Raw genomic sequence first — 25,737 nt, forward strand, 5'->3', positions numbered from 1 at the left:
ATTATTTATTGACACAAATAAATACTGATACCATGTGGTTCATTAATTATCAGGTGCCCTAAGGTACACCTATTACAAGTTTGCTGGGAATAACATGCATGTTTTGGTCTTTAGCGCACCAAAATCTAGATGATACGGTAAAACCCGTATGTTATCCCCTGTTAACTTTAAGCAGATTTGACCTGAAGTTTGAGCTATTTAACATCCAATAAATATCAGATGCGTTGAATACCTTCAAACTCGTAATTCCAACCTAAGAGTAAACAGGGATTAGCACATTGGGACAGAAAATTACAACCAGCTTATACTCAGGCTCTAAGTGCAAATGTCTTTACCTACATAGGGTCATCATGACAGACACCATAAATGGAAATAGTGTAAATACTTTGAATCCAGCAAAATATTAATTACAGAGATATCACTTATAATACACAAGAGAAACTGCATGCATGTTCTGAATGTGGTAAGAAAATCAAGTAAAAGTGTCCTCTCGCATTGCTTCAGGATGTTCAGAATAGGGAAAGAGGAACTCCTGTAAATATTTAGCCTTTTAACAAGAATCTAGTTGAAAAATAAATGACAGCGGCTTGGACATTAAGGAATCTTGCATGTCTACAGTAAACCATCCTTCGTCCACAGAGGTAATGACAACAGCAGTGACCCAAATGTTCAGAATACTGTACAGCTTGGAGAGATGAGTAAGTGCTGATTTCATAGTTTCATGTGGCTGTACAATGTACATTTCAAAACTGTTATAGAACACATCCAGTACACAAAGAGAAATCAGGAATACATGCATAATGACTGAATAACCATTTAACAACAGATCAAGCAGATAGAAATTAGACAATTGGGCAGAATTTAACATAAAGTAAAAAATACCAGGTACTACAGAAACATCATACTGATCAAAGTAGAGGCATAAACAGTTATATGTGGTTATGAAAGGTCAAAATAAAACCATGAAACAATATATTACTCGTAACATACAGTTTACAGTATGGCAGAAACACTGGGGCCACGAGCTACAGATAATTATGAAATTACTATTATTTCTAAACTGCTGTTTAACCACCACATTCTGTAGTCAAGCGAAGTCAAATATATAACATAATGCATCTCTGTACCTTATGAATGCTTGAAACTGAGCTTTTCGCTTCAAGGTGCTACATATATTTTTGTTAACATGAATCAATTTTTGAGACATTATTAGATTAACATGAAACCTTTAATTGGATCTGAAAATCAGTTAATGCACTGATGAAGTGACTCCCTTCGTTGGAGTCCTTCATTTGCTAGGCCACTTCTGGATCTGAGGCACACAATGAGGAAAGATATCTGGGACAAAGAAATCTGAAACAAAGGGACAGATCTGTTCCTGGAAATTAAATTAAAATGAGTAATTCCCTCCAGTCACCCTTCCTGAGTGATGCTTGTTATTTATTGCATCACTGCATTTTGACAATTGTTTCTCTCAAGATCTGCCATTTACAGAATTACAAAAAGGCCGTCTCTCTTCTGAATATTTGTGAGTTCTGCCGGTGCTTTCCTGTGCTTAGCACTGTCACTTTTTTTACAGGACCGGGACTATACATTTCTTTTACGCGGCAGTGGTGGTGAATGTAATGTTTTAAAAAATATATGCACAACGCTCTTCCTACATCGTCTGTGCTGCTCTCACTCTCACACATTCGTCAATGCAGGCTGGCACACCGCTGACTGGATTTCATTTTCAAGCTTTTTTAAAAGTAAAAAAAGCAAACCGTCTCTCCATGAGCCATCTATATTTCCGCGGTTAAAACCCTTCTCCTTCCAAGAAAGTTAGAGATCCTCTTCAGGGAGTAAAGATCGGAAGTACGATGGAATCTTCGTGTCTGTTACCTGTCATGTGGGCCTTCAGTAGCTCCCTATTGGTTTCTGAAGGTCTAAGGGGCTGACAGGGTGGTGTTTGTGTTTGCTCGATTTGTACGTCATCTGATGCAGACGGAGGAAAATTATACAAATACACGTGCATTATGAAAAACGAAAGGCCCAAATTAGCCTGGCGATCCCAGGTAGATTAGTCAGTAAACACGTGGCTTGTGAATATGCACGATTACAGGAGTACGGTGTGCTGAGACCTGTAGAATGAAAGGTAAGGAGAATTCTTTCAGTATTCTCCAGCTAATCACTACACCAAAGCATGTGAGAGCCAGATATTTTGCTTGGCAAAGCACACCTCAAGAAGTCTGAACGGCAAACCAAGGTTCATATGTGTATTCTGTGCAAATAAAACGCACGGGTGCTTTGATCTGCTTGAAAAGGCTCCCTACAACTCTTTACTCTGCACGGGAAGGGCATTGTGATGTGGTTATCTTTATTGCACGTGCACCACAACTAAATACTCCACAGCCTGCCTGTACGCTTTTGAGAAAACCTATGAGCCCCGGCACTTATTATTTTACAAATTAAGCACTGGGTTAGTGTGATAAAATTGAACAGCCCATCTCATGGAGCATGGTGAGATGGCAGTAATAAAAACAGCCTCGGATGCCCTACAGCATGGGTAGTCACAAAATTTCTCTCTGGGTCAAATTTACAGTGTGGTTTGTGGCTGAGGGCCGCACCGGTGGGGGCGGGGTGAGAGCTGGAGGGGCGGGGCTAAAGCAAAATAATTGTGACCTGAGGTTGATCGCAGATCCCTGCAGCAGGCGCCTTCGTCCACTGAGCCACCAGACCCGGCATACACACATCTCTCTCCCTGTCTCCCTCCCTCTGTTTCCCTCTGTCTCCCTCCCTGTCTCCCTCTGTCTCCCACTCTCTCTGTCTCCCACTCTCTCTGTCTCCCTCCCGATCTGTCTCTGTTTCCCTTCCTTTCTCTCCCTCTGTCTCCCTCCCTCGGTCTCCCCCTGATTGACTCTCTCTGTAGCCCTCTCTCGCTCACCCTCTGTCTCCCTCCCTCTCCCTCTGTCTCTCTCCTTCCCTCTGTCATCTCACCCCGTGTGTGTGTGTGTGTGTGTGTGTGTCAACCCTCAGCCCGGCTGAGACAGCTTCCCGGCGCACACACACAGCCGCACCCGAGTACTTCACAGGTCTTTAAAATACCATTAACATGTTAATGATGCTTTGTTGTATTTCACCTTTTAGCACCACTGCATCTCCACTCTGACAATCACTGAATCCTCCAGCCCCCACGAAGCAGAGTCTCTCAAAGTCCGGGCTGCTGTGTTTGCTAACACTATTTATTTATTTTTTTAAACACAGGTAGGATGTCTGCAACTTGCCGGGCCGTACTAGAATTACCCGTGCACTACAAGATCCTTGTCCCGATATATTTTGTACTTTGTATATGCCTCCGCTTTGGAAGCGGAGTGTAGGTCCTAGTTTACAGAGAAGGTGCTAAAGAGATATGAAAGCTACAGAATTGTTGAATGGTTATTTACTGTGTATGATGATGTTGGTAATGATATCATGATCAGATGTAACTGAGAGATGTGAAGGAACCTTGTGTTCTGCTTCTGTACAAACAGCATTGCAGTTGCCCCTGACGAGCATAGACACCAATATTTCTGAAAAAGAACAGCATTTTATTATACACAACAAGTTTGTGACATTTGTATTAAGAACACATTGAGACACTTCATAGACATTAAACATTGAAAGAACTATAAAGTATGATTACAGTTGGACACTCATGCTTTCTGACCTACATTTGTTAAATGTTAAACAGTGGTTATAACAAAAATTAATCTTTCCACAAAGTTTGGCTTATCAGCCCATGTCATTATTCAACAGAACTGAGCACAACTTGTTTTTAAATCATTTTAGATTTATTAATTCTTGATTTTTCTCCAGTGTGCCTAGTGACAGAAACCGCCATGAAGGGAGGATTTTCTCACAGCTTCCTCTGATAGGTTAAACAAACATTTCATCGTTGCTCATTTAATGTTCCTCACCATAGTTTTTTTTTCTACCAGCCATATTGAACTTTTGTGAGCAGAATGTCAAATTCTACATAGTAGCACAAAGTGGATTCTGAGCAGTATCCATTCATACGCATGCCAATTACCTGATGAGATGTCCCCGGCCTAGAAAGGGTGTGCATTTGTGTCTCTTCGGTTTATGCATAGCCTAGATCTTTTTCTAATGCGGCAATGGCTGTTGCATGGAGGAAACCAAGTAATTTATTCCACAAACTCCTGTTTAATCGACGTAATGCTGACAGGATGATATCAATCTTTGTTTTTAGGCTTTTTGGTCGTGTCTGTTAGCAGCTTGTAGAATTCTTTTAGCTGTTTCTTTGCTAAGGCCTTCGCCACGTCATTGCGTCAAGATAACTGGCTGGACATTATCAAACCAGTTATTTAAAAGTCTTTGTTGTTTTCTAATCTTTGGTTACCTAAATTAAATTGTTTGCAAGGTGTCCTCCTGCATCTTGATTCCTAGATCATGATTATAGATTTTGGTATACAGAAATGTCTTGGGACATCTGCATAGAAAAACAGTGGATTGCTTGCGTTGCTTATTCTTAGGGTCATCAGGAAATGCTGTAAGTAGCTTGCTATGCATGTCATTCTGTCATTCCTATAGAAATTGAACAGAAGAGAGTCAAGATGCAACCTTGGTTGAGTACTTTTGTCTGTGCAAATGTTGTGCATCCTGTGCCATTTAGGCCTACCCTGAAGTGCTTTAGAATCTGTTTAGAATCTGGCTGTTATTTCTAAGCATGGATGTTGAAGACCAGACTAAAACTCTGTGAAACGTCCCAAAAAGCACTATACAAGGTTATTTCTCTCTAGGTAGAAAACTCATAGAAAGAATGTTGGAGATTGAACATCTGACTGATTGTCAATGGACCACCTCCGAAGCTGCCTTGCATTAGGTTTAGAAAGTTTTTTCTTATGGCAATTCATTTATATGATCTAAAATATTTGTTTTTAACCGGACTGTATGAGCTTGGTTCTGAGATCTCGCCTTTACTCCTAAGAGGTTATGACCAAGCTTGTTTTTCACAATTCTGGAAAGCATATTATACTTTATCGGGTGTAATCTAGCCTGCCAGGATGATTGGATGTGCATCCTCTGGTCTCTGATGTTCAGAGCCATGGCTATAATTGTAGAAAATTGTTTTAAAATATCCTACTCCTTCTTAAGCTGGTACAGCTGAGTTGATACGTTGACACCATTAACCTGCTTTTCCTGAACACTGAGACCTGAGCAACAGCGCTGATGCCGGGTGGAGCTGCTAGACAGCTATAGAGGAGATTGGCCCTGGTTTCACCCTTGGCTGTCACCTACCCAGCCGGACATTGGGCACAGTTTCTTTTTCATCTCCCTGCTATGGCTCATTTCTCCCCTCCCTCCTACAAATTCTCACAACTCTGCTTTTGTTTACTGTACTTTACTATGCTCATGTAACTGATGTAACTTGTAACGTAACGATGCTTTGGTAAAGCGCTCTGATACCCTCCGGGGTCTGGTCCGTGCTATATAAAACCTTAAAAATAAATAAATAAAAAATAATAACCAGAATGACTTAGCATTACTGACAACTGCTTCCTCGATAAGGAGATACCATTGCTGCTTTTCGCATTGAGTTTTATTAGTTTGATTTAGCTTTTTGTACCCTGTTCTTGATGGTTTCAATGTAATTTTGCCTTAAGGCCTAATAAAGCTCTGATTTTGTTTTTTTGGCTTCGTCATCAATCAGTGTTGATTTTCTATTTTTCCTTTTTAAGATTGTTGGCAGAAATTCGACGTGATAGCCATGATAACGTTTGCTGTGGATTCCTCATAGGTTCTAATAAAATCTGCCCAATCTGATGAGGTGTTTTACTTTGCACAAACTCCTCCACTGTCGCTTGATCGATTGATGATATTGGGACATGAAGAATGACAGGTGATCTGTGTTGACCAGTCCCTAACGTATCCACCTTTTGATTCACAAGTTCCAATTCTACATTGAGATATATACACCAGCTGTATGTTGCTATCACCGCTTGGTGTTTGTGCTGGTATATTTGTGCAAAAATGTAATCGATTATAGATTTGAGCTATTGTCGAGCTGACAGGTGGTGCCAATGATTCGTTTTCTGGAAAACCGCTCAGGGCTGATACTACCTTGTTTTCAAGGAAGAACTGTTCCAGGCTGCTATTCCTTTTGTCTTTTCTAGGAAAGTCTTGGGGGATGATTGGAGCACCCTGTTGGGATGGGAATGTCTCTTGCTGGGTGTACAGATGTGTTTCCTCACTCTGTCTTCAAATGAGAGGATCTGGGATCCAGGTTTTGATTTTGGTTGTGGTTTCATTCTAATCTAGTGCGTGAAGAGGACTAGGACTGTCCCTCAACATGAAAAGCTTCCTGGACCTGTCGTTTCAAGCATGCCACCATTTCACTAACATTGGACTACTGTCGTTGGTCTAGAAGATAGAGCTCAGGTGGCAGCACACCGTGTATTGCTAGTCAGTGGTTGGGACCTGTTTCAGTTGTCAGGGTAATCCCGTCTACATTTGTTCCCATGACTGAGGATGAAACAGATTGAATGTTTACTTCCATAAAAACATCTTCCCCTCCGACAGATCGCAGACTGATTCAACAACTTAAGAAAGTTTTGAAGATGATAATACCACCGCTAACAGCTGTAAGACAAAACCTCTTTGTGCATAATCACCCCAAATGTTTTGAACTGAAGCTGTGGGTTTATGGACTCTGTACATTGGGACCCTGCTACCCAGGATACACTACATGTGCTTTGACCTCTAAAATATTGTTTATTTGTTTACAAATTGTATTTGCCACATATAGCTTACCTATAAGTCCCTAGTGTATGGTAGCCTGTGTAATCCGGGCCTGTAAGTTAAAAATCACTAGTGTGATTCAGCAAAAATTGTGCCACCACTAATGAGACAAGGCGCAGCATGTTTCCAGACCTGCCCCTGCAGTCTAAGTGCAGATTTAAAACCGCAAATGTGACCTGCGAAATAAACTATTTGTCAAGACTAATGGCCTGATATAGATCTTATTATAAGAAATATAATGGCTTCTGTGGAGATGATACTTAATAATAGAATGGAGAAGAGGCGAAAAATCGCATGTATAGGCAGGGTTTAGGTGAGATGTCAAATAGAACAAACAACCCAAAAACACAGATTGTGTTTTTTCAAAGACTGTATTTAAATATGAGTATACAGTGAAAGCAATTGTTACACTAAAGGCTATTTACAGTTGTGTAATGTGTCCCAAGTAAAATTATGAACCAAAAACATAGAAATAACGTTTGTGAAACAATATGTGAAAGGTTTTAAATAAAGTTTTTGTATCCAAAAAAGCGACCACTCTCATTTTTCACAATGCATAACATCTATATAGTTATAGAATGCTAGTTTCAGCAGTTCGCTTTTCTTAGTTGTCGACGGCGTTTCCACCCAAATATGGATGTAGGGTCTCTTCAGGGCCTACAATTTTTGGGGATATGCTCTATAGGGGTAAGTAACAAAGGAATATATCCAACCATAACCACTGCTTTCCTTTGTCACTACTGTTTTGATTCGCCACTTAATACAATCCATATGATTTTGTATTTTTCCAAACAGAACCCGACCGGGTTTCCTAGCGAGTAAATATTTTAAATTCACCTGCACATGGTTCCTCACTCACAGCACTAATATTCTAGCAATTCGACAATCCTGTATCTCTTCCAGCTCAATTGAATAATTATTATGATCCATTGCCGACACAGTATTGGACTGGCAATACTAAACACACACTTTTTTCATTTCCCTAGCTGTCCCCAAAAATTATAGGTCCTGAAGAGACCCTACATCATTATTAGGGTCAAAACGCCGTCGACAACTAAGAAAAGCGAAACTGAAAGGTAATCAAGAAAAAAGGTATGTTTTCACTTCTTTTCCTTCGATTCTGCCAGCTAGAGTTTGGAGGTCTTCCCGCACAGTTGCCTCGGCAGGAAGGCACATCGTTATCAGTACAGCAGGGCTTTTGCCTGGAGTCCCGCCGCCAGGCACTTTTGGCTGTGCCTCCGGCGACATGATAGAAGATTCCTGGCAGAGGCAGTGCGACTCCCTCCGTAAGTCAAAAAACATGAAAGTTCAGCTTGTATTAGCCTCAAGATTCCAAGAGGACCTCAAAGTAAGCCAGAGCCAGGTATCTGGGTCCAATGGTTTGTCCATCTCTATGAAGTGCTGACAGTGCGAAAGGGGAAAAACAGAGAGAGAGTGAAAGCAGGATCGTTTGTGGGACAAAGGAAAGGCATAATGGGAGAGGACATGTCCTGGAAGGGTGTGCAGTGCTCGACGCTCTGAAGGAACCAACTTACCATAGTGATGGACATCTAATGATATCAGTATAATGGAATTCCCCTCAAGGGCAATCTAAAGTGGTTTTGCAGTTCTGGAGAGGAGGACTGTGCCGGAAATAGCGCTAGATCTGTATCGTTAGCAGAATGCACAAAAGAATCTAAGTGCGTGTTGAGCACCACCCTGAAACTCTTGTGGGAGACAACTAATACTTTCCTGAAAAAGGTTTATCACAACATTGACTGGTTTTAAAAGAAATCTTATGCATAAGAATGAAAATACCTAATTTGCATACCACTTAGCAATATCTCGGTGATTTTGGTCCTAGTGTATGTTTGGTTGGAATGCTTGTGGTCAGTAAAGCTGTAGATTGAGTGTTTTTTGACTTTGTGTCGAATGGTATATCCAACCCTGCTTCCTACGAGTATTTTATTTCACCAGATGTTTTTCAGTAACTTATTTTTTCATTCAGCTTATGAATTGTGTACAGCCCATAATGCAAGCTGAATTTCCTCCAAGTGTTTAAGTGAGTTTAGGGCGTAGATGGGTATTATGAGGGGGCAAGATTGAGCTAGAGTTTGGAGGTCTTCCCGCCACAGTTGCCTCGGCAGGAAGGCACATCGTTATCAGTACAGCAGGGCTTTTGCCTGGAGTCCCTCCGCCAGGCACTTCTGGCTGTGCCTCCGGCGACATGAAGAAGATTCCTGGCAGAGGCAGTGCGACTCCCTCCGAAAGTAGTCTCAGAGAAGTGTGAGGACACTCGGTGGTATTTTGTGCAAGAACTATCGTATTTTGCAGACACTAGTTAGGGACAGATGCTGGAGTGTTTTATGTAAATAATTTAGATATAGGAGGCCGGCAATTGAGCACTGTGTGATGGGCCTTCTGCTTAAGGGAGGAGGGCCAGTGGACCGGGAGCGTAGTAAAGCATTTCTGTGTGACTGATGTGGGGGTGCTTAAAATTAATGGACCACTTAGCAGTCGCTTTGGGCATCAGAGTGCACTTTGCGTTTTGCATGACTTGCCTCTCAGGTATCAAGCAGGCTTCAGTTATGTAATGGCTGAGACCAAGGGGTTATGTGGGGTAGGTCCAGTGAAAATATTAGTGGGTTCACACCAACTACTATGTTCTTGCCCTTTATGTTGCAGGTAAAAGCAGTTTTCCCATGAATATGTATAAGATCTCTAAAAGTAATACAGATCAGCAATTTAGTCCCTGTTGTAATTCCACTTTTTTGACTTTGTGTTGAATGATATATCCAACCCTTCTTCCTACGAGTATTTTATTTCACCAGATGTTTTTCAGTAACTTATTTTTTCATTCAGCTTATGAATTGTGTACAGCCCATAAAGCAAGCTGAATTTCCTCCCTCCAAGTGTTTAAGTGAGTTTAGGGCGTAGATGGGTATTATGAGGGGGCAAGATTGAGCACCCTGAAATTGTGTCTGAAAGATTAAATGATTTGCCCAGAATCACAGGATGTTGAGCGTCTTTGTAAATGTAAATGTAAATGTACAGGAATTTATGTAGCGCAAATTACCGAGCGGTTTCTAAGCGCTTGCTTAGGGAACCCGTCCTGGTTTTCCCCTGTGAGATAACCCCGGCAGGGTATCCGCAAGGTGAAAGCCAGGCATCCCGCCGCGAGGGGCCGTTGTGGAGATTAAGCAAGCTATTGCCCAGAGTCGCAGAGTGTGAACCCGTAAATCGAGTAGGCACCGGAGCGAGAATTGTCGAGCCATGGACATTTTAGGACTCAAGACCCCGCCGTGCCGGGAATTGAACCCTGGTCCCGGGCTGACCTCTGCTTCATAACTGCCTCCTCTAACCAGTGAGGGACACTTCTCCACCGTCTTTGTCGAGGCTCGAACACTGTTCCCCAGCTTGGACGTCGATCGCTCAAGCCGTAAGGCTACATCTTCTCCCCAGTGCCTCTCACTGGTCATTAAGGTGTCCACATAGCATGCTCATGCAATCTTTGGCCTCTCTGTAGACCACAGAGTGATAGTCATATGTGTACCATTTGGATCAAAGGAGACACATAGCAGTCTAGATATTGACTGTGAAGTATAAGAGGTGTAAAGGTCAACAGGGTGGTCTGAGGCAAGTGTATTGCTTGGCTCTAACAGACTTTGCACAAGCCTGTTCCTCATAATGTCTGGTGTGTAAATTATGCAGCAAACGTAATACAAAAATATGAGAAAGTCTCCAAAATTCCAGAAAGCATATTTCTTTAACATAGCGAAGCATTTCCTCTTAGTTAATCAGAATATCTCACTGCATTGAAAATCATTTAATAAATCTGACAGTTTTTAAATATGAACTTAGAAACAGTCATGCCTCCTGCCATGATAACAATCCCATTAGTGACCTAAGAGGTAGGTCAGTTGTCATGTACACCCTATATATGGCCTAAATTCATATAGCAACTTTATAGTCAATTAAATCAAACACAAGATATGTGTTCTATGACACACAGCCTCACCTTGCCTATTCCCTGATGCTCTTACATGCAATAATGAAGAAAAAGTAGGCACCCAGGTAAATAAAATATTTGCCTAAGATCACACAATTTGGTCAAGCAGGGAAGCCAAGATTGGTTCCAGGTTTTTTCACCCTGCAGTTCTGGCACTAAATGGGTATCTTCTTCTAACTCATGCTATACGTGAAGGGGTAATGTTTGTCATCAGTTCTTGGCGCAGGAGCTTAAAGTGTGGGTAGCAAGCAGTAGCCACATGAACGTTCAGCTTGTATTAGCCTCAAGATTCCAAGAGGACCTCAAAGTAAGACAGAGCCAGGCATCTGGCTTCAATGGTTTGTCCATCTCTATGAAGTGCTGACAGTGCGAAAGGGGAAAAACAGAGAGAGAGTGAAAGCAGGATCCTTTGTGGGACAAAGGAAAGGCATAATGGGAGAGGACATGTCCTGGAAGGGTGTGCAGTGCTCGACGCTCTGAAGGAACCAACTTACCATAGTGATGGACATCTAATGATATCAGTGAAATGGAATTCCCCTCAAGGGCAATCTAAAGTGGTTTTGCAGTTCTGGAGAGGAGGACTGTGCCGGAATTAGCGCTCGATCTGTATCGTTAGCATAACGCACAAAAGAATCTAAGTGCGTGTTGAGCACCACCCTGAAACTCTTGTGGGAGACAACTAATACTTTCCTGTAAAAGGTTTATCACAACAATGACTGTTTTAAAAGAAATCTTATGCATAAGAATAAAAATACCTAGTTTGCATACCACTTAGCAATATCTTGGTGATTTGGTCCTAGTGTATGTTTGGTTGGAATGCTTGTGGTCAGTAAAGCTGTAGATTGAGTGTCAGGTTTGACTTGCACCCAAAGGGAAATCCCTTACTTGACTAACTGTAATTCCGGTGCCTGTCCCTTTAGGGTGAGGGGGCCCCTCTCTTACTTTTTTAAATTTTCAAAAGAGAGAAAGGGATTCAGAGTAGAGGAGGTTGACTGCATAATATCTGTGTTGTTAACTTTGTTTTCATCTACAGGCATAGGCATTCACAAATCCTCAGTAATATAGGGTAGCACAGCCATGAAGGATGCAACCTCCTCTCTTGGAAGTGTTGATGGACTTTCTATATCTTCCTCAGGGAAAGTGCCCATGCCACTTGCTTTTTGCCTGAAAACAACCGGGGTTGGCTCGAAATCAGCAAGGCTGAGCCACAATCTATAATCAACAGAGAACAAGTGCCTATACTGATAATAATTTCAAAAGGTTTAACCACCAGAACAAAGAGGGTTCTTCAGAGCTGGGGTGTGCTTATAAATTGCTTTTTATTTTTAATGTCTAGGTCAAAAGAAAAAAGGGGTATATTTGTATTAGTCATATACAATTGGACAAAGACAACATTTTTTATATATACACATACACCAAAAAATTATGGACAAAAAACAGTGAAGCGTTAAAATCAAACATGCATACCGAATTCATTCATATCACAATCATACCTCACCATTCATACATCAAACATATACAAATACTCAACACGACTAAATACGAATATGTAATCGTGTTGGGTATTAGGTCTGCTACAATATGTACAGTTATATATACAATTTTTACATTGATTTTACAAGTATAAATCAAATAAATCAACAGAATCAAATGCGTAATCAAAAACAATGTAAACAACAATTTATAGCCGGTAATGTGGCAATATGTTCACACTACGGGAAGAACCAAAAAGGGAGCAGACACTGGACATGAAGGGGCCTACGCGTTTCAAATCCCTATCGGTTGGAAGGGATTCTCATCAGGGCCAGGTAGCTCTAAAGAAAAAGAAAGAAGAAGAAAATTCTGTTGTATACATCTGTACAGAATTAAAAAATACCAAGAAACTCGAGTGCAAGACCACCCTAGGTTCCTTTTGCTTACCGCTATGGAGAATATCCGAGAGAGGGGTAACAGCTGCGTGACAACGAAAGACAATAAAGACTACATAAGTAAAGGGAAGTGTTTACAGAGGACTTTGCGTAGCTGTCATCAGACAAAACATTTACCTTAAGTGTATGCGATAGCCACGTTGTTGTATAAGGTCCCTACTACATTTAGTTTCTATAAAACTAAACCCTTTCTTGAACACCGGATCTTCAGTGAATATAACAGGGATATTTTTTATTTGTAGTCCTCCTGGGATGGTGCCTTCACGGAGGTGTTTTAACAGGAAATGTCCGTGTAAGTCAGTACGTATGGGAGATGACCACCCGCCAAAAACAATACAAAAACTAACAGTATCTCCTATTTTCAACCTTTCAAATAGGAATTTGACAACAGCTGAGGAAAGTATTTTATCCAAAGGATTATCGTTCGTACCATCTAAAAAAACGGATTTTGTCAAGATGAAGACTGAGTTCATTGAATTTTGTCGAAAATTATGCCTCACTATGTTCTTTGCAGATAATCCCTCTTCCACACCGTCAGAAGTTACAGGATTACGTAAAAAATCAACTTTCTTTCCTCCAGGGAATAAAGTGCCAAAAGAAGTAGTAATCTTTGAAAGAACTGTTCTTTCCGCCATTGCGGACATGGAGAAACAAAAAAAGTTCGTCAAATTCAATATCTCCTAAAATGAAACCAATGCCCTCTCCACGTTAAGAAATGACAATACAATTAACATCAAACAAGCCGACAAGGGCGGCTCGATTGTCATTTGGGACACCAACGATTACACAACTGAAATAATGAGGCAGCTTAATGACCAGACGTGCTACCGCAAGATCAGAAAAGACCCCACGTTGGAATTCCAAAACCTTCTATTTCCCATCTTACAAGAAGGTTTTGAGGCAGGCTTTCTAGGCCCCAAAGAGCTGGAATATTTACGCAATAAACATCCAAAAATACCTCTGTTTTACGTCCTTCCCAAGGTCCATAAACATCTAACAAAGCCACCAGGTAGACCCATCGTGGCGGGGTGCGACTCCCTATTAGAACCGGTGGCAAAGTACGTCGACTGTTTTTTGAAACAGTTCATGGACCTCGTTGTTTCCTACTTAAAAGATACGACGGATTTTATCACCAAGCTGGAAGGAATAAAATTTGAGAAGGAAAAAGATCTGCTCGTAACACTGGACGTCACACAGCTCTACACACAAATACCTCAGGATGAAGCTGTGGCTGTACTGGAATACTTTTTAGACCTAGACCCGTCCAGGTACCCACTAAATTCCTAGTTGATTTGGCTTCGTTTGCATTAAAAAAGAACTATTTCAGCTTTGCAAACGAATTCTACCTCCAAAAGAAGGGGGTTGCAATGGGGTGTCCCTTTGCCCCGGAGTTGGCAGTATTATTTATGTCACTCTATGAGGACAAATACATCCACAATAATAATCCTTTCAAAGAATACATCACCACATGGTGGCGTTTTATAGACGATGTCTTCATGATTTGGACTGGGGGAGAAGAAGCTCTCATGTCGTTTTACAATCGGCTGAACGCCAGAACACTGGACATACAATTTAGCATATCACACTCAGCTACAAAAATCTCCTTCCTGGATGTTGAAGTTTTTCCATTGGAAGGGACATTGGCAACATCCCTGTTCACAAAGCCCACTGACAGGAATAAGGCATTACTTTTCTCTAGCAACCATCCGCGGAGTTTAAAAGAAAACTTGCCTTATGGGCAATTTCTACGAATTCGTAGAAATTGCACCTTGAATGAGGACTACAAATTTCATGCTGAAAATCTAGTTTCCAAATTGTGCGACAGAGGTTATCCTAAAAAACTAGTCCGAAATTCCATGAAAAGGGCCAGATGGACCCCGAGGGATAGTCTCCTGGAAAGAAAAAACAAACCCATTTCCAACAGGCAAGTCTGTGTAACTACCTACTGCCCAAATGCCAATAATCTTAAAAAAATCATCATTCAAAATTAGCATCTTGTAAAAAACTTGGACGCCAGCCTGCAAGCTCCACCGCTGTTCGCCTTCAAAAAGGAGAACAGCGTGGCCAACCATGTAATAAGAGCAGGAATAAAAACAAACAAACAGCCGTCCTTGAGACAGATGATGGGATTATCCCCCATTAAAGGCCATCATAAATGTGGGACGTGTCTTTGTTGCGAATTGACCATCGAAGGATCCCTGTTTCAATATCATGGGATCTCATGGAAACATGATAGTTTCAGCAATTGTAGAACCAAGTACGTAGACTACGGCATCATCTGTCCGTGTGGACTTCTCTATATTGGGAAGACCAATAAAGAAATCCGCACTCGAATTACTCAACATAAATCCAGAATAAAGAACGGGATTGAAACTGCTCCATTGGTTAACCACTGGAAACGTTGTAAACATCTGATGAGTGATATCAAATGGACAGTGATCTCTTGCGTTGAAAAGGATCCACGGGGAGGAGATATGGATCAAAAACTGTCAAAAAGAGAAGCCTATTTAATTGTTAAATTCGACACAGCAGTCAGAGGGCTAAATGAGATATCAGAGATATACAAACTGTAAGAGGGCCACACCTTTTGTTTGCCTGTACCAATCCTCATGCTTTCCCTTGGAAAAACAGAAGTCTACGTTCTCTAAGACTCAATCGAGTACTACATATAGAGAAGCCATGCTAGCCGTATTACACTCCACGCATGTGCGAGAGACTAGTGCTGTTGGAGACGCCGGTGATTTTTCTGAATACATTTATGGCTCCATACCGGTAAGCCAGAGTTCGACCATTTTCACCCAAAGAATCTTGTTCTTTTGCATCCTGAACGCTGACCTAAGAAGCCTTTATCATTTTTTCTTTCCTGTTAGAGGCTGAAAAACAATGAACTCTACTAAACCACGATCCTGTGCTTGGACGTCAATACCCACGATCCCCCGGTAAGATCCTTGACCCAGCGCCCGACTAAACACGACAACCCGTCTCTATTCCACATTAAATGGATGTTGTTCTCTCCTCAGGCCATCCGGCTTCATCTAGCCGCCAATTTTTCAACTCGAATTTACAACAACGTGGCTATCGCATACACTTAAGGTAAATGTTTTGTCTGATGACAGCTACGCAAAGTCCTCTATAAACACTTCCCTTTACTTATGTAGTCTTTATTGTCTTTCGTTGTCACGCAGGTGTTACCCCTCTCTCGGATATTCTCCATAGCGGTAAGCAAAAGGAATCTAGGGTGGTCTTGCACTCGAGTTTCTTGGTATTTTTTAATTCTGTACAGATGTATACAACAGAATTTTCTTCTTCTTCCTTTTTCTTTAGAGCTACCTGGCCCTGATGAGAATCCCTTCCAACCGATAGGGATTTGAAACGCGTAGGCCCCTTCATGTCCAGTGTCTGCTCCCTTTTTGGTTCTTCCCGTAGTGTGAACATATTGCCACATTACCGGCTATAAATTGTTGTTTACATTGTTTTTGATTACGCATTTGATTCTGTTGATTTATTTGATTTATACTTGTAAAATCAATGTAAAAATTGTATATATAACTGTACATATTGTAGCAGACCTAATACCCAACACGATTACATATTCGTATTTAGTCGTGTTGAGTATTTGTTATATCCTGCTCTTCCTCTCTCTTTGTCCCTTCTTGGTGTTAGTGTCTGCTTGTCTATGTCATGTCTCTGTGATGTCATCCAGGATTCTACCTGTTGCTGTTCAAGGGATTTATCAGTTACCTGGAGGCTGAGCAGGAAGTTATCTGCTCCCAGTGGGGTTTCTTACCATATTACATTCCTACCTGAATGCTGTACCTTCTATCTAATCTCAAGAATAAATATACTACATGAACATTACAACAAGGACCCATCATCTTTATTTTATTGAACTTAACACTGGCGACGAGGTAAAAAAGGATCCATTTAAAAGGAAAAGGACTTCATTGAATTTAAAAAGGACATCATTGCAACCAAAGACGAGAAGAAAAACGTTTAAAGTTACTTTCCTGCTTCTGAGTACCCCACCGGTGTCTGAATCCAACCGACAGCCTCAACCCAGAGCATTGGAATAATCTTTGCTGAAGTAATACTACTACTAAATCATCTGGCACTAGAGCAAACTTAAAGGACTCCCTGTTTTCATCTAGTGAATCAGCGTTTTACGTGAGTACCGTTGCTGCTGCTGTCTGTCCTAGGTGTGCCTGTGCTACTTCTGCAACCTCCTGTTTAAATGAAAGTGGGCTTGTGCTATTTCTGGAATCTGCTGTTTAAAAGATTGTCAGCTCATTTTTCGACTTCAGTTTATTGCCTGCGCAACTTGTGCCAACCTGCTGTTTAAAGGTCTCCTGTTTACAAAAGCGCTACTAACTGGGACCGTTACAACCTGCAGTTAAAATTAAAGTCTGCCTGCATCAATCTGTGTGAACTCCATGTTTCGGTACCTTGGAGGTTGTGCACTAGCAGTTTGAGTGAAGAGACGGCTATTCTACTTTGTTATTTGGCTTGCTGTGTGGCCTACGCTGAGACCTGATGCCTATTTCTGCCAACCACGTCCTGAGCATACTCTGCGAACTGTGCTGGAATTCACATGCCAGCGCTTGGCTCTACACCATTTGGGAGTCTGTCTACATGCCTGACTTCGAGAATTGAAACTTTATCTGCACACCATTAATTTCTGACATTACACTACGTTTGGATCTGTAACCCGGGTGAGAGATCGCTCACCGGTGTTTGCTGTTTCATGATTTAATTATTTATTTATTTATTTCCCTTAAAAAAAAAAATTGTGTTCTCCATCAAGGTACTGTTTGATTTTCTTTACATTTTCCCATGGAGATTTCTACAGAGCTGTTTGTGTCTCCCTTCATTCAAATGACAATGGTGACTACTTTTATTATTTTGATTTGTTATGTTTAAGATGTTGTGAACAATTTTGCATATTTCCTAATTTATGCAATGTGTAGTTTGCGCTGTAATTTACCCTTGAGTGCATTTCTTCTAAGTACTGTGGTGTGCTAAATATCTATTTATATGCTCAATGCTTAGAACTCTGTTTCTAGGTTATGTATGTATGCTGATACATGTTCTTTTCTGTGTGGTTTTGCAAGTGATACATTTTGAAATAATGTATTCTATTATTGCCTACTTTACTGGAGCCACGTTTGTGCTCAACCTTTGTTGAGGTGCTCATTTGCTTTCATTTTGGTGATGATTTGTTGGTGTTATGCTTATTGGGGTCATTTATGTGCTCAACTATGTTGGGGTGCTCCAATTTGTTTTCATTCTTAGTGATGATGAGCTAGAGTGATGCTCAATTTTGATGTTTATTTCTGTTATGAACCACTTTATAGTGCTCTATTGTTAGAGGTGTTCATGCGCTTGCTATTAGAAGCCATAGGGGCTCAATTTTATTGTCATTTCAGATGAACCACTTATAGTGCTCTATGGTTAGAGGAGTTCATCTATTTACTGTCAGGAGCCGCAGGGCTCAGTTATATTGGTGATTTTCTGTTACTTACTGTGAGGAGCTGCATGGGCTCAGTTTTATTCAATTTATAGAGAAGTTGTGCATTTTCTGTGAAGAGCCGTTTTGTCATGAACCACTTTTACTGTGCTCTATGTTTAGAGGAGTTCATGTATTTACTTTAAGAAGTTGAGCTCATTTTTATTGTGCTTTATTTTAGAGCAGTTTTATTCTATTGATAGAGAAGGTGTGCATTTTCTGTGAAGAGCCGTTTTGTCATGAACCACTTTTACTGTGCTCTATGTTTAGAGGAGTTCATGTATTTACTTTGAGGAGTTGGGCTCATTTTATTGTACTTTATTTTGGAGGAATCAAAAATATTCGAATTTGAGGAATTGATATTTCATTTTCTATCTACGGTACTGAGCCATACTGTACCTTTGCTCATTTGTATTGAGATGTTCAGTTTTCATTTCATTTAAGCTTACATCCTTTTGTTAGCTTACGGTGCGTGTACAACCTTTGTACCTGCGCCCATTTGATGTTACCTCTACTTTCCATTACGTTGAAGAGGGTGTTTATTTCCTGTGCATATATGGTTTTTTTTTCTGTGCATATATGTTCTTTTTTCTGCCTTTCTGCTTCTGCCATCTTCTGTTTCATCTTATTCATTTTTTTCAATTAAAGGAGGGAGGTGTGTTATATCCTGCTCTTCCTCTCTCTTTGTCCCTTCTTGGTGTTAGTGTCTGCTTGTCTATGTCATGTCTCTGTGATGTCATCCAGGATTCTACCTGTTGCTGTTCAAGGGATTTATCAGTTACCTGGAGGCTGAGCAGGAAGTTATCTGCTCCCAGTGGGGTTTCTTACCATATTACATTCCTACCTGAATGCTGTACCTTCTATCTAATCTCAAGAATAAATATACTACATGAACATTACAACAAGGACCCTTCATCTTTATTTTACTGAATTTAACAGTATTTGTATATGTTTGATGTATGAATGGTGAGGTATGATTGTGATATGAATGAATTCGGTATGCATGTTTGATTTTAACGCTTCACTGTTTTTTGTCCATAATTTTTTGGTGTATGTGTATATATAAAAAATGTTGTCTTTGTTCCATTGTATATGACTAATACAAATATACCCCTTTTTTCTTTTGACCTAGACATTAAAAATAAAAAGCAATTTATAAGCACACCCCAGCTCGGAAGAACCCTCTTTGTTCTGGTGGTTAAACATTTTGAAATTATTATCAGTATAGGCACTTGTTCTCACTTACTTTTTGCAGCATCAACCTGTCCCTACTGTCTGTGCTAATAAGTGGAAACAGATTATCCACTTCTGTTAAGATGCAGAGTATCTTTATTAAGTCAACAGGATGGAGGGAAACAGCTCCTCTCCATGAGTCCCACTAACCGTCTTTCCCCGATCCCAAACCCCGCTACCCCCAAGGTTCTTTGCATTCTCCCGGCGTGCGGAGGTTTCACGCACCTAGAGAAAATGCAGAGGAGCCAAAACATCTTTCCCTTTTACACAAAAAGAAATATCAAACATTGAAAAATAAGATGGAAAACGGCCTAAAATATATGAAACAAAAGAAAATCATAGAACCTTCGAAAAAACAGAAAACGCATAAACATTAGCGTGTTCTCCCTTTATTCCACCGCCTGCCATCATCCAATTTAACTGCTCCTTTGTTGAATTTTTACAACCTTCCTCAGAACTGATGATTAAGATTCCCCTTTGGGTAAGATCCTGGAAGACTTCACTTTCACCATATCCCCCAAACTGACACTCAGCTGTTTAGGGCCCGGTTCGCTCCTCGTTTGACTGTATTTGTTTTGTGCCTCAAGTCCCTTTTTGCCAACCTCATTCATTTTTTTCCTAGGTAATACAAACCCACTATCCCCCATCCATCTCTTCCACAGTTTGGAAGTAGGAGTACGCCCTCTTAAAAGAAGTAATGGGGACACAACGGCGTTGCAATTGGTAGTTGTGCGAACCGCCCACAGTAATTTATCTAATTCTGCTTTACAATTTAGACCACTCGCTTTCGCTAACTGCACATTCTGGTTAATGACCCTGTTTAAATGCTCAAGAAGGCCATTGCTCTTTGCAGCGAAGTTCTAACATGCTTAATACCCAAGGAACGTAATAATTCTTCAAATTGCATAGAAACAAATTGGGGGCCATTGTCGGTAAGTAGTTCTTGATGCATGCCCTCCCTCGCAAATAAAGACTCAAGGAACTTGATAATAAATATGAAATCAGCTGTCTTTACCCATTTAATTACTGGCCAACGATTATAATAATCCATAAGGACTATGCCATACTCGGGTACGTTGCCAGACATGAGCATTGCACCTATGATGTAAATGGCTAATTTAACCCAAGGTTTGTCGGAAACCTTAATGGCCTCTATGGGACAACGAGTAGTTACATGTGACATGTCACTAATCGCACATTCCATAAAATCCCTTACAAAATGCTCTACCTGCTTGTCCAAAGCAGGCCACCAAAACCTTTCCATTAACCTCCTTTTCATGGCACTCATGCCTATGTGGCCCTCATGTTCTAGGGTAAGCACCTTGTTTCTCATAGTTTCAGGCACCACTAACAAAGATGACCTATACAGCAAACCATTCACCACTGATAATTCGTCAAAGACATGCTTGCTGACACAACTTTGCTCGTTGATTTCGTGCGACCATCCTTTGCTTAATGTGTTTAAAAAATTCCTTAAATTCATGATCACTCTCAAAAGCTTGTTCAGATATGGCATCTTCAGAATGACCCAATCACTGCATACCAGTTCAAAGTCATCACACTTATCCTTCGCCTTTCACAACGTCCCTGCAACAGGGAGTCAACTGAGACAAACAATCTGCCAAGAGATTTCTTTTACCTGGCACATACTCAACGCTGAAGTTATGTTTCATGAGTCTAAACTGCCATCTCATGATTCTGGGGATTGCTTTTCCTCCACCCCTTGTGGTGAATAACTCTACCAAGGGTATGTGGTTAACATGTACCACAAATTTTGAGCCATACAGATAGTGTTTAAAACGAGTGATGCCCCACCAACCAGCAAGAGCCTCACGCTCAATCACAGAATACGATGCCTCAACACCCAGAAGTGAATGCAATATTGCAATCTCTACGCTGCATGAGCACAGCACCCAAACCCTTTTGACTGGCATCAGTCATTATTATGGTTTGATTTTCTGTACTGAATGCCTTAAGGGGAATGCCATGAGCTACTTTTTGTTTGATCAATTCAAACTCCTTAGTACATACATCACCCCAAAAAATCTGGCATTTTTCTTGAGAAGACACCTGATATTGTAAGTCTTGGACACGCAGTTGCGTATGAATCAGGCATAAAACTCAATGAGCCCCATAAATTATCTTAACTGATCCTTGTCAGTAGGAGTGCTGAAATCCTCAATAGCCCTCACCAGACTCTGTTTAAGCTGCACCCCTTCAGAAGACAACATGTACCCCAGATAGTCTACAGTGGTCACACTCAATCTACATTTGTCTATACCTAAAGTTACAGCTTTTGGTCTTAACAGGGACAATACGCAGCACAATCTTTCATTGTGCTGAGTTGGATCCTTCCCATACACCAAAACGTCATCTTGGAAGTCCATAACTCCGGGAATATCTTTGAACATGCTCTCCACCACTCTCTGAAAAACAGCAGAGGCGAGGCCAAAAGGCATATGGCTGAGATACCCGCCACCCCCTCTCAACACAATCCCCAAGGATGGGAAACCGGAAACAGTTCTGAACTTTTGGAAGGCGGGAGGGAGTTACCCTCCCGGCCGTATTTATTAAAATATGAAACAAAATCAAAACATTAAAAATAACAGTTTCATATCATGTACAATTTCATTTCCACATTACGATGTTTTGGCTAACCTTAACAGATTTCTAATACAAAGGTTCTCCTAGCCGATACTAACATCCTACAAATACATTTTTAACTTGAAATTGTGCATCATAACGTTAAGGGCCAACGGCAAGGTCGTAACCGGTGTCAGATCCCTAAACCAGAACTACCCCCTCACTTGTGAGGGGCGTCCGCACAGAGGACTGTACCTCATGTGCACATACCAATTTTCCTTGTCTTGACGGGGGCCCCAATTAACTCGACGCCATTTTATGGTCGTCCGAGGACTCGTGTGAGGTGTCTAGAAGGTAGCGTGGACCCCCCTCCCCACCCCACACAACTTACCACATCTGCCGTCGCAGATGTCCTGGCCCCGGGAAATTCCCAGGAGGGGCCCGTAGCCCCTCCTATCCAGGGAGGGGCCTTGACCGCCTTCCCTTTCCTTTCGGCGTCCCATCCTTAGAAGGGACCGCCTCCCCGTTGAGGGGCCAATGGCCACCTCCCCCCGGGCGCTCCCATCCGTAATGGGTGACGCCCCCCCATAGGGATCTTCCAATTACTGCTCACCGATCATGACCTTACCGCCCGACCAATAATAAATACGACATTAAACTAGAAGACTAATTACTAAAGACAAAATATGCTCAAAATATGACTGTCGAAACATCACTGATCAACTCTGTGCAAATACTTTATTCGATAAAATATACCGTAAAGAATTATCCACTTTATTGCATAATGAATCACCACTTTAATCAAAGCAACCTGTAAGAAAACTGAGTTACCACGTCAAAAACTTTATTTCAAACCACTTGCTGTCTTCAGGGGCTGGTGGGTGGGTCAAAATTGGCTTTTCGTTCCGTCTCGAGCTCACGTGCAGCGGGGAGGTGCAGCTTCAGAGCACAGGAACAAGAGGTCGCTTCCTTGGCTTGTCGCTCCTTTTATCCTTCTTCGGGCGGGCGTAAACCCGCCTCTGCCCGCCTCCGGGGGCGTGGCTGACGGCTTCAGTGTCTAGGACAACCCACTCTAGGGCGGGAAAAAGCGCGCCCCGACTACGCCGCTTCGGGCATACCAGCCGAGGCTCGCCTCCCGCCCAAGATGGCTTCCCGGGGGGATCGGGGTACTCCACCATACGTTCGGGGGGACCGAGTGGTCGCCCCTTTCCATATGGCTGAGATACCCGCCACCCCCTCTCAACACAATCCCCAAGGATGGGAAACCGGAAACAGTTCTGAACTTTTGGAAGGCGGGAGGGAGTTACCCTCCCGGCCGTATTTATTAAAATATGAAACAAAATCAAAACATTAAAAATAACAGTTTCATATCATGTACAATTTCATTTCCACATTACGATGTTTTGGCTAACCTTAACAGATTTCTAATACAAAGGTTCTCCTAGCCGATACTAACATCCTACAAATACATTTTTAACTTGAAATTGTACATCCTAACGTTAAGGGCCAACGGCAAGGTCGTAACCGGTGTCAGATCCCTAAACCAGAACTACCCCCTCACTTGTGAGGGGCGTCCGCACAGAGGACTGTACCTCATGTGCACATACCAATTTCCCTTGTCTTGACGGGGGCCCCAATTAACTCGACGCCATTTTATGGTCGTCCGAGGACTCGTGTGAGGTGTCTAGAAGGTAGCGTGGACCCCCCTCCCCACCCCACACAACTTACCACATCTGCCGTCGCAGATGTCCTGGCCCCGGGAAATTCCCAGGAGGGGCCCGTAGCCCCTCCTATCCAGGGAGGGGCCTTGACCGCCTTCCCTTTCCTTTCGGCGTCCCATCCTTAGAAGGGACCGCCTCCCCGTTGAGGGGCCAATGGCCACCTCCCCCCAGGCGCTCCCATCCGTAATGGGTGACGCCCCCCCCATAGGGATCTTCCAATTACTGCTCACCGATCATGACCTTACCGCCACAGGCCAGATAGTTGACCGGCTATCCGGACCCCCCACAAAACTCCTACCTAAAGGTCATGCTGTAAACCCTTTAGCCAGGCTACGAGGTCTCCTATGAGTAAAGAATTCCCCACCCGGGACAAATGGACCCCATCCTCTAAATACATACTGTCCCCCCTGATACAACCATGAGGAATCGAATGCAATGTACTTGAACGGAACAGTCTACCCAACTTGTTATTTACCTTTTTCACCGAATGATTTATAGCAGACACAGAATTCGCCCCCCGCCACACCTTTCGTGGAATCATATGGGACCATGCAATCGTGCACCCTGGAACCCTTCTCGCCAACCAACTTACTGTGGATAGTATCGCCTCGAGAAGAAGTCGTCTACCAGTGGTCACCAAATCATTGCCCCCCAGATGCACTATGATTATAGATGGCGGTGACCTTGTCCGCCCTAACAAACCCTCGAAAAAAGGTTGAAACTGGTCAATACAGAGCCCGCCCCTTCCGTAGAAGGTCACCCTGTACCCGTATTCCCCAGCCATGTGAATCATGTCACCTGCTTTGAATACGTCCGCGGCACGCCTCACGTATGAGTGGCCCACGACCCACACCACTTTTCCCTCAGCCGGTGATCTTTGACCGCTGGTTCCCAGGTGTCGGGTCGACTGCACAGTCCGCCCCGCAAGCTTGCGAAACTGTAAACCAAACAAAAACAAGAAGCGTGAGTACATGATTACAGCTTCACAACATGTGCAACAGCACATACCTTTTGTAACAATTCGAGGACCAACGCCCCAATTGTTTTACTTTTTCCACACTCAGACCCCTGGCTGTTGCCTCTGTAGCAGCCCCTATCCGAAAGGAATGGGTCCCAAACTCACCGGGGTTCAGGCCCGCGGCCGAAATTGCCATTGCAAGCACCCGCTGGAACTGAAACCTCGTCAGTGGGGTGGCATCAGCGTGTCTCAACAAGGTCCCCCCCCATGATGCCGCCCTCTGCGCTAAATATTCCTCAACGCATACGACGGGGCACATGGGAGATCCGGGAATCCGATGTACAACTACGCAGTCCCCGATCGCACCCTGATCGGTCTTGGACCTGGCAAACGAGACAATCATCGTCTCCCCCTTAACTTGAATGCGCTCTCGGCACAGTCCCCCCCCCCCGTATCCTGCTTGTTCTTTGCCACCAGTTCGCTTACCCGCATCGCCCCATGGAATGCCAATGCAAAAGCGGCCCGGAATAACACTGTTTCATACTGGGATGAACATGTCGCAGGGAGTACGGACAATAACAGGGCCAACCTTTCCAGACCTATCGGGTGCCTTTCATCTACTCTGCGACCCTCAAGGCGTTGCCACCCCCGCAGCGCTTTCTGCACTACGAAAGACGCTGTAGGGTCCTGGATACCATGAGCCCTTGCCATGAAGGAAATGGCGGCCCGATGCCTCTGGGCCGTAGCTACCGATTTGCCTGCCTGATGTAATGACAGCAAAAATTTTAAGACATACTCCTCTTGGCCCCAAAGCTCCCCCCTAGCAGAACCCAAAAAGGACCAATAGGAACGGAACGCCCCTTCATATGCCTTCCTTGTCCTGGGTGCTAAACTCTCTCCCACGAGGTTTTGTAGTTCGGGGCACCGAGAGACCAGAGAGCTTCGGGAAATGGTGCCGCCACCGGGTCCGCTGTGGGCAGAAAACCCCAGAAGGCCTGCATACGGAAACGAGAAAGCGCATCAGCCGCCTGGTTCAGTACCCCCGG

General features: G+C 42.6%; 1 protein-coding gene across 1 annotated transcript in view; it reads left to right on the forward strand.

The window, feature by feature from the left end:
- The window catches only part of LOC144772309 (uncharacterized), a 209,218-nt gene that overhangs the window by 89,431 nt on the left and 94,050 nt on the right, over positions 1-25,737 (forward strand). The window lies entirely within an intron of this gene.

The sequence above is a fragment of the Lissotriton helveticus genome, chromosome 8 (genome assembly GCF_964261635.1).
Source record: "Lissotriton helveticus chromosome 8, aLisHel1.1, whole genome shotgun sequence".
Lineage (NCBI taxonomy): Eukaryota > Metazoa > Chordata > Amphibia > Caudata > Salamandridae > Lissotriton > Lissotriton helveticus.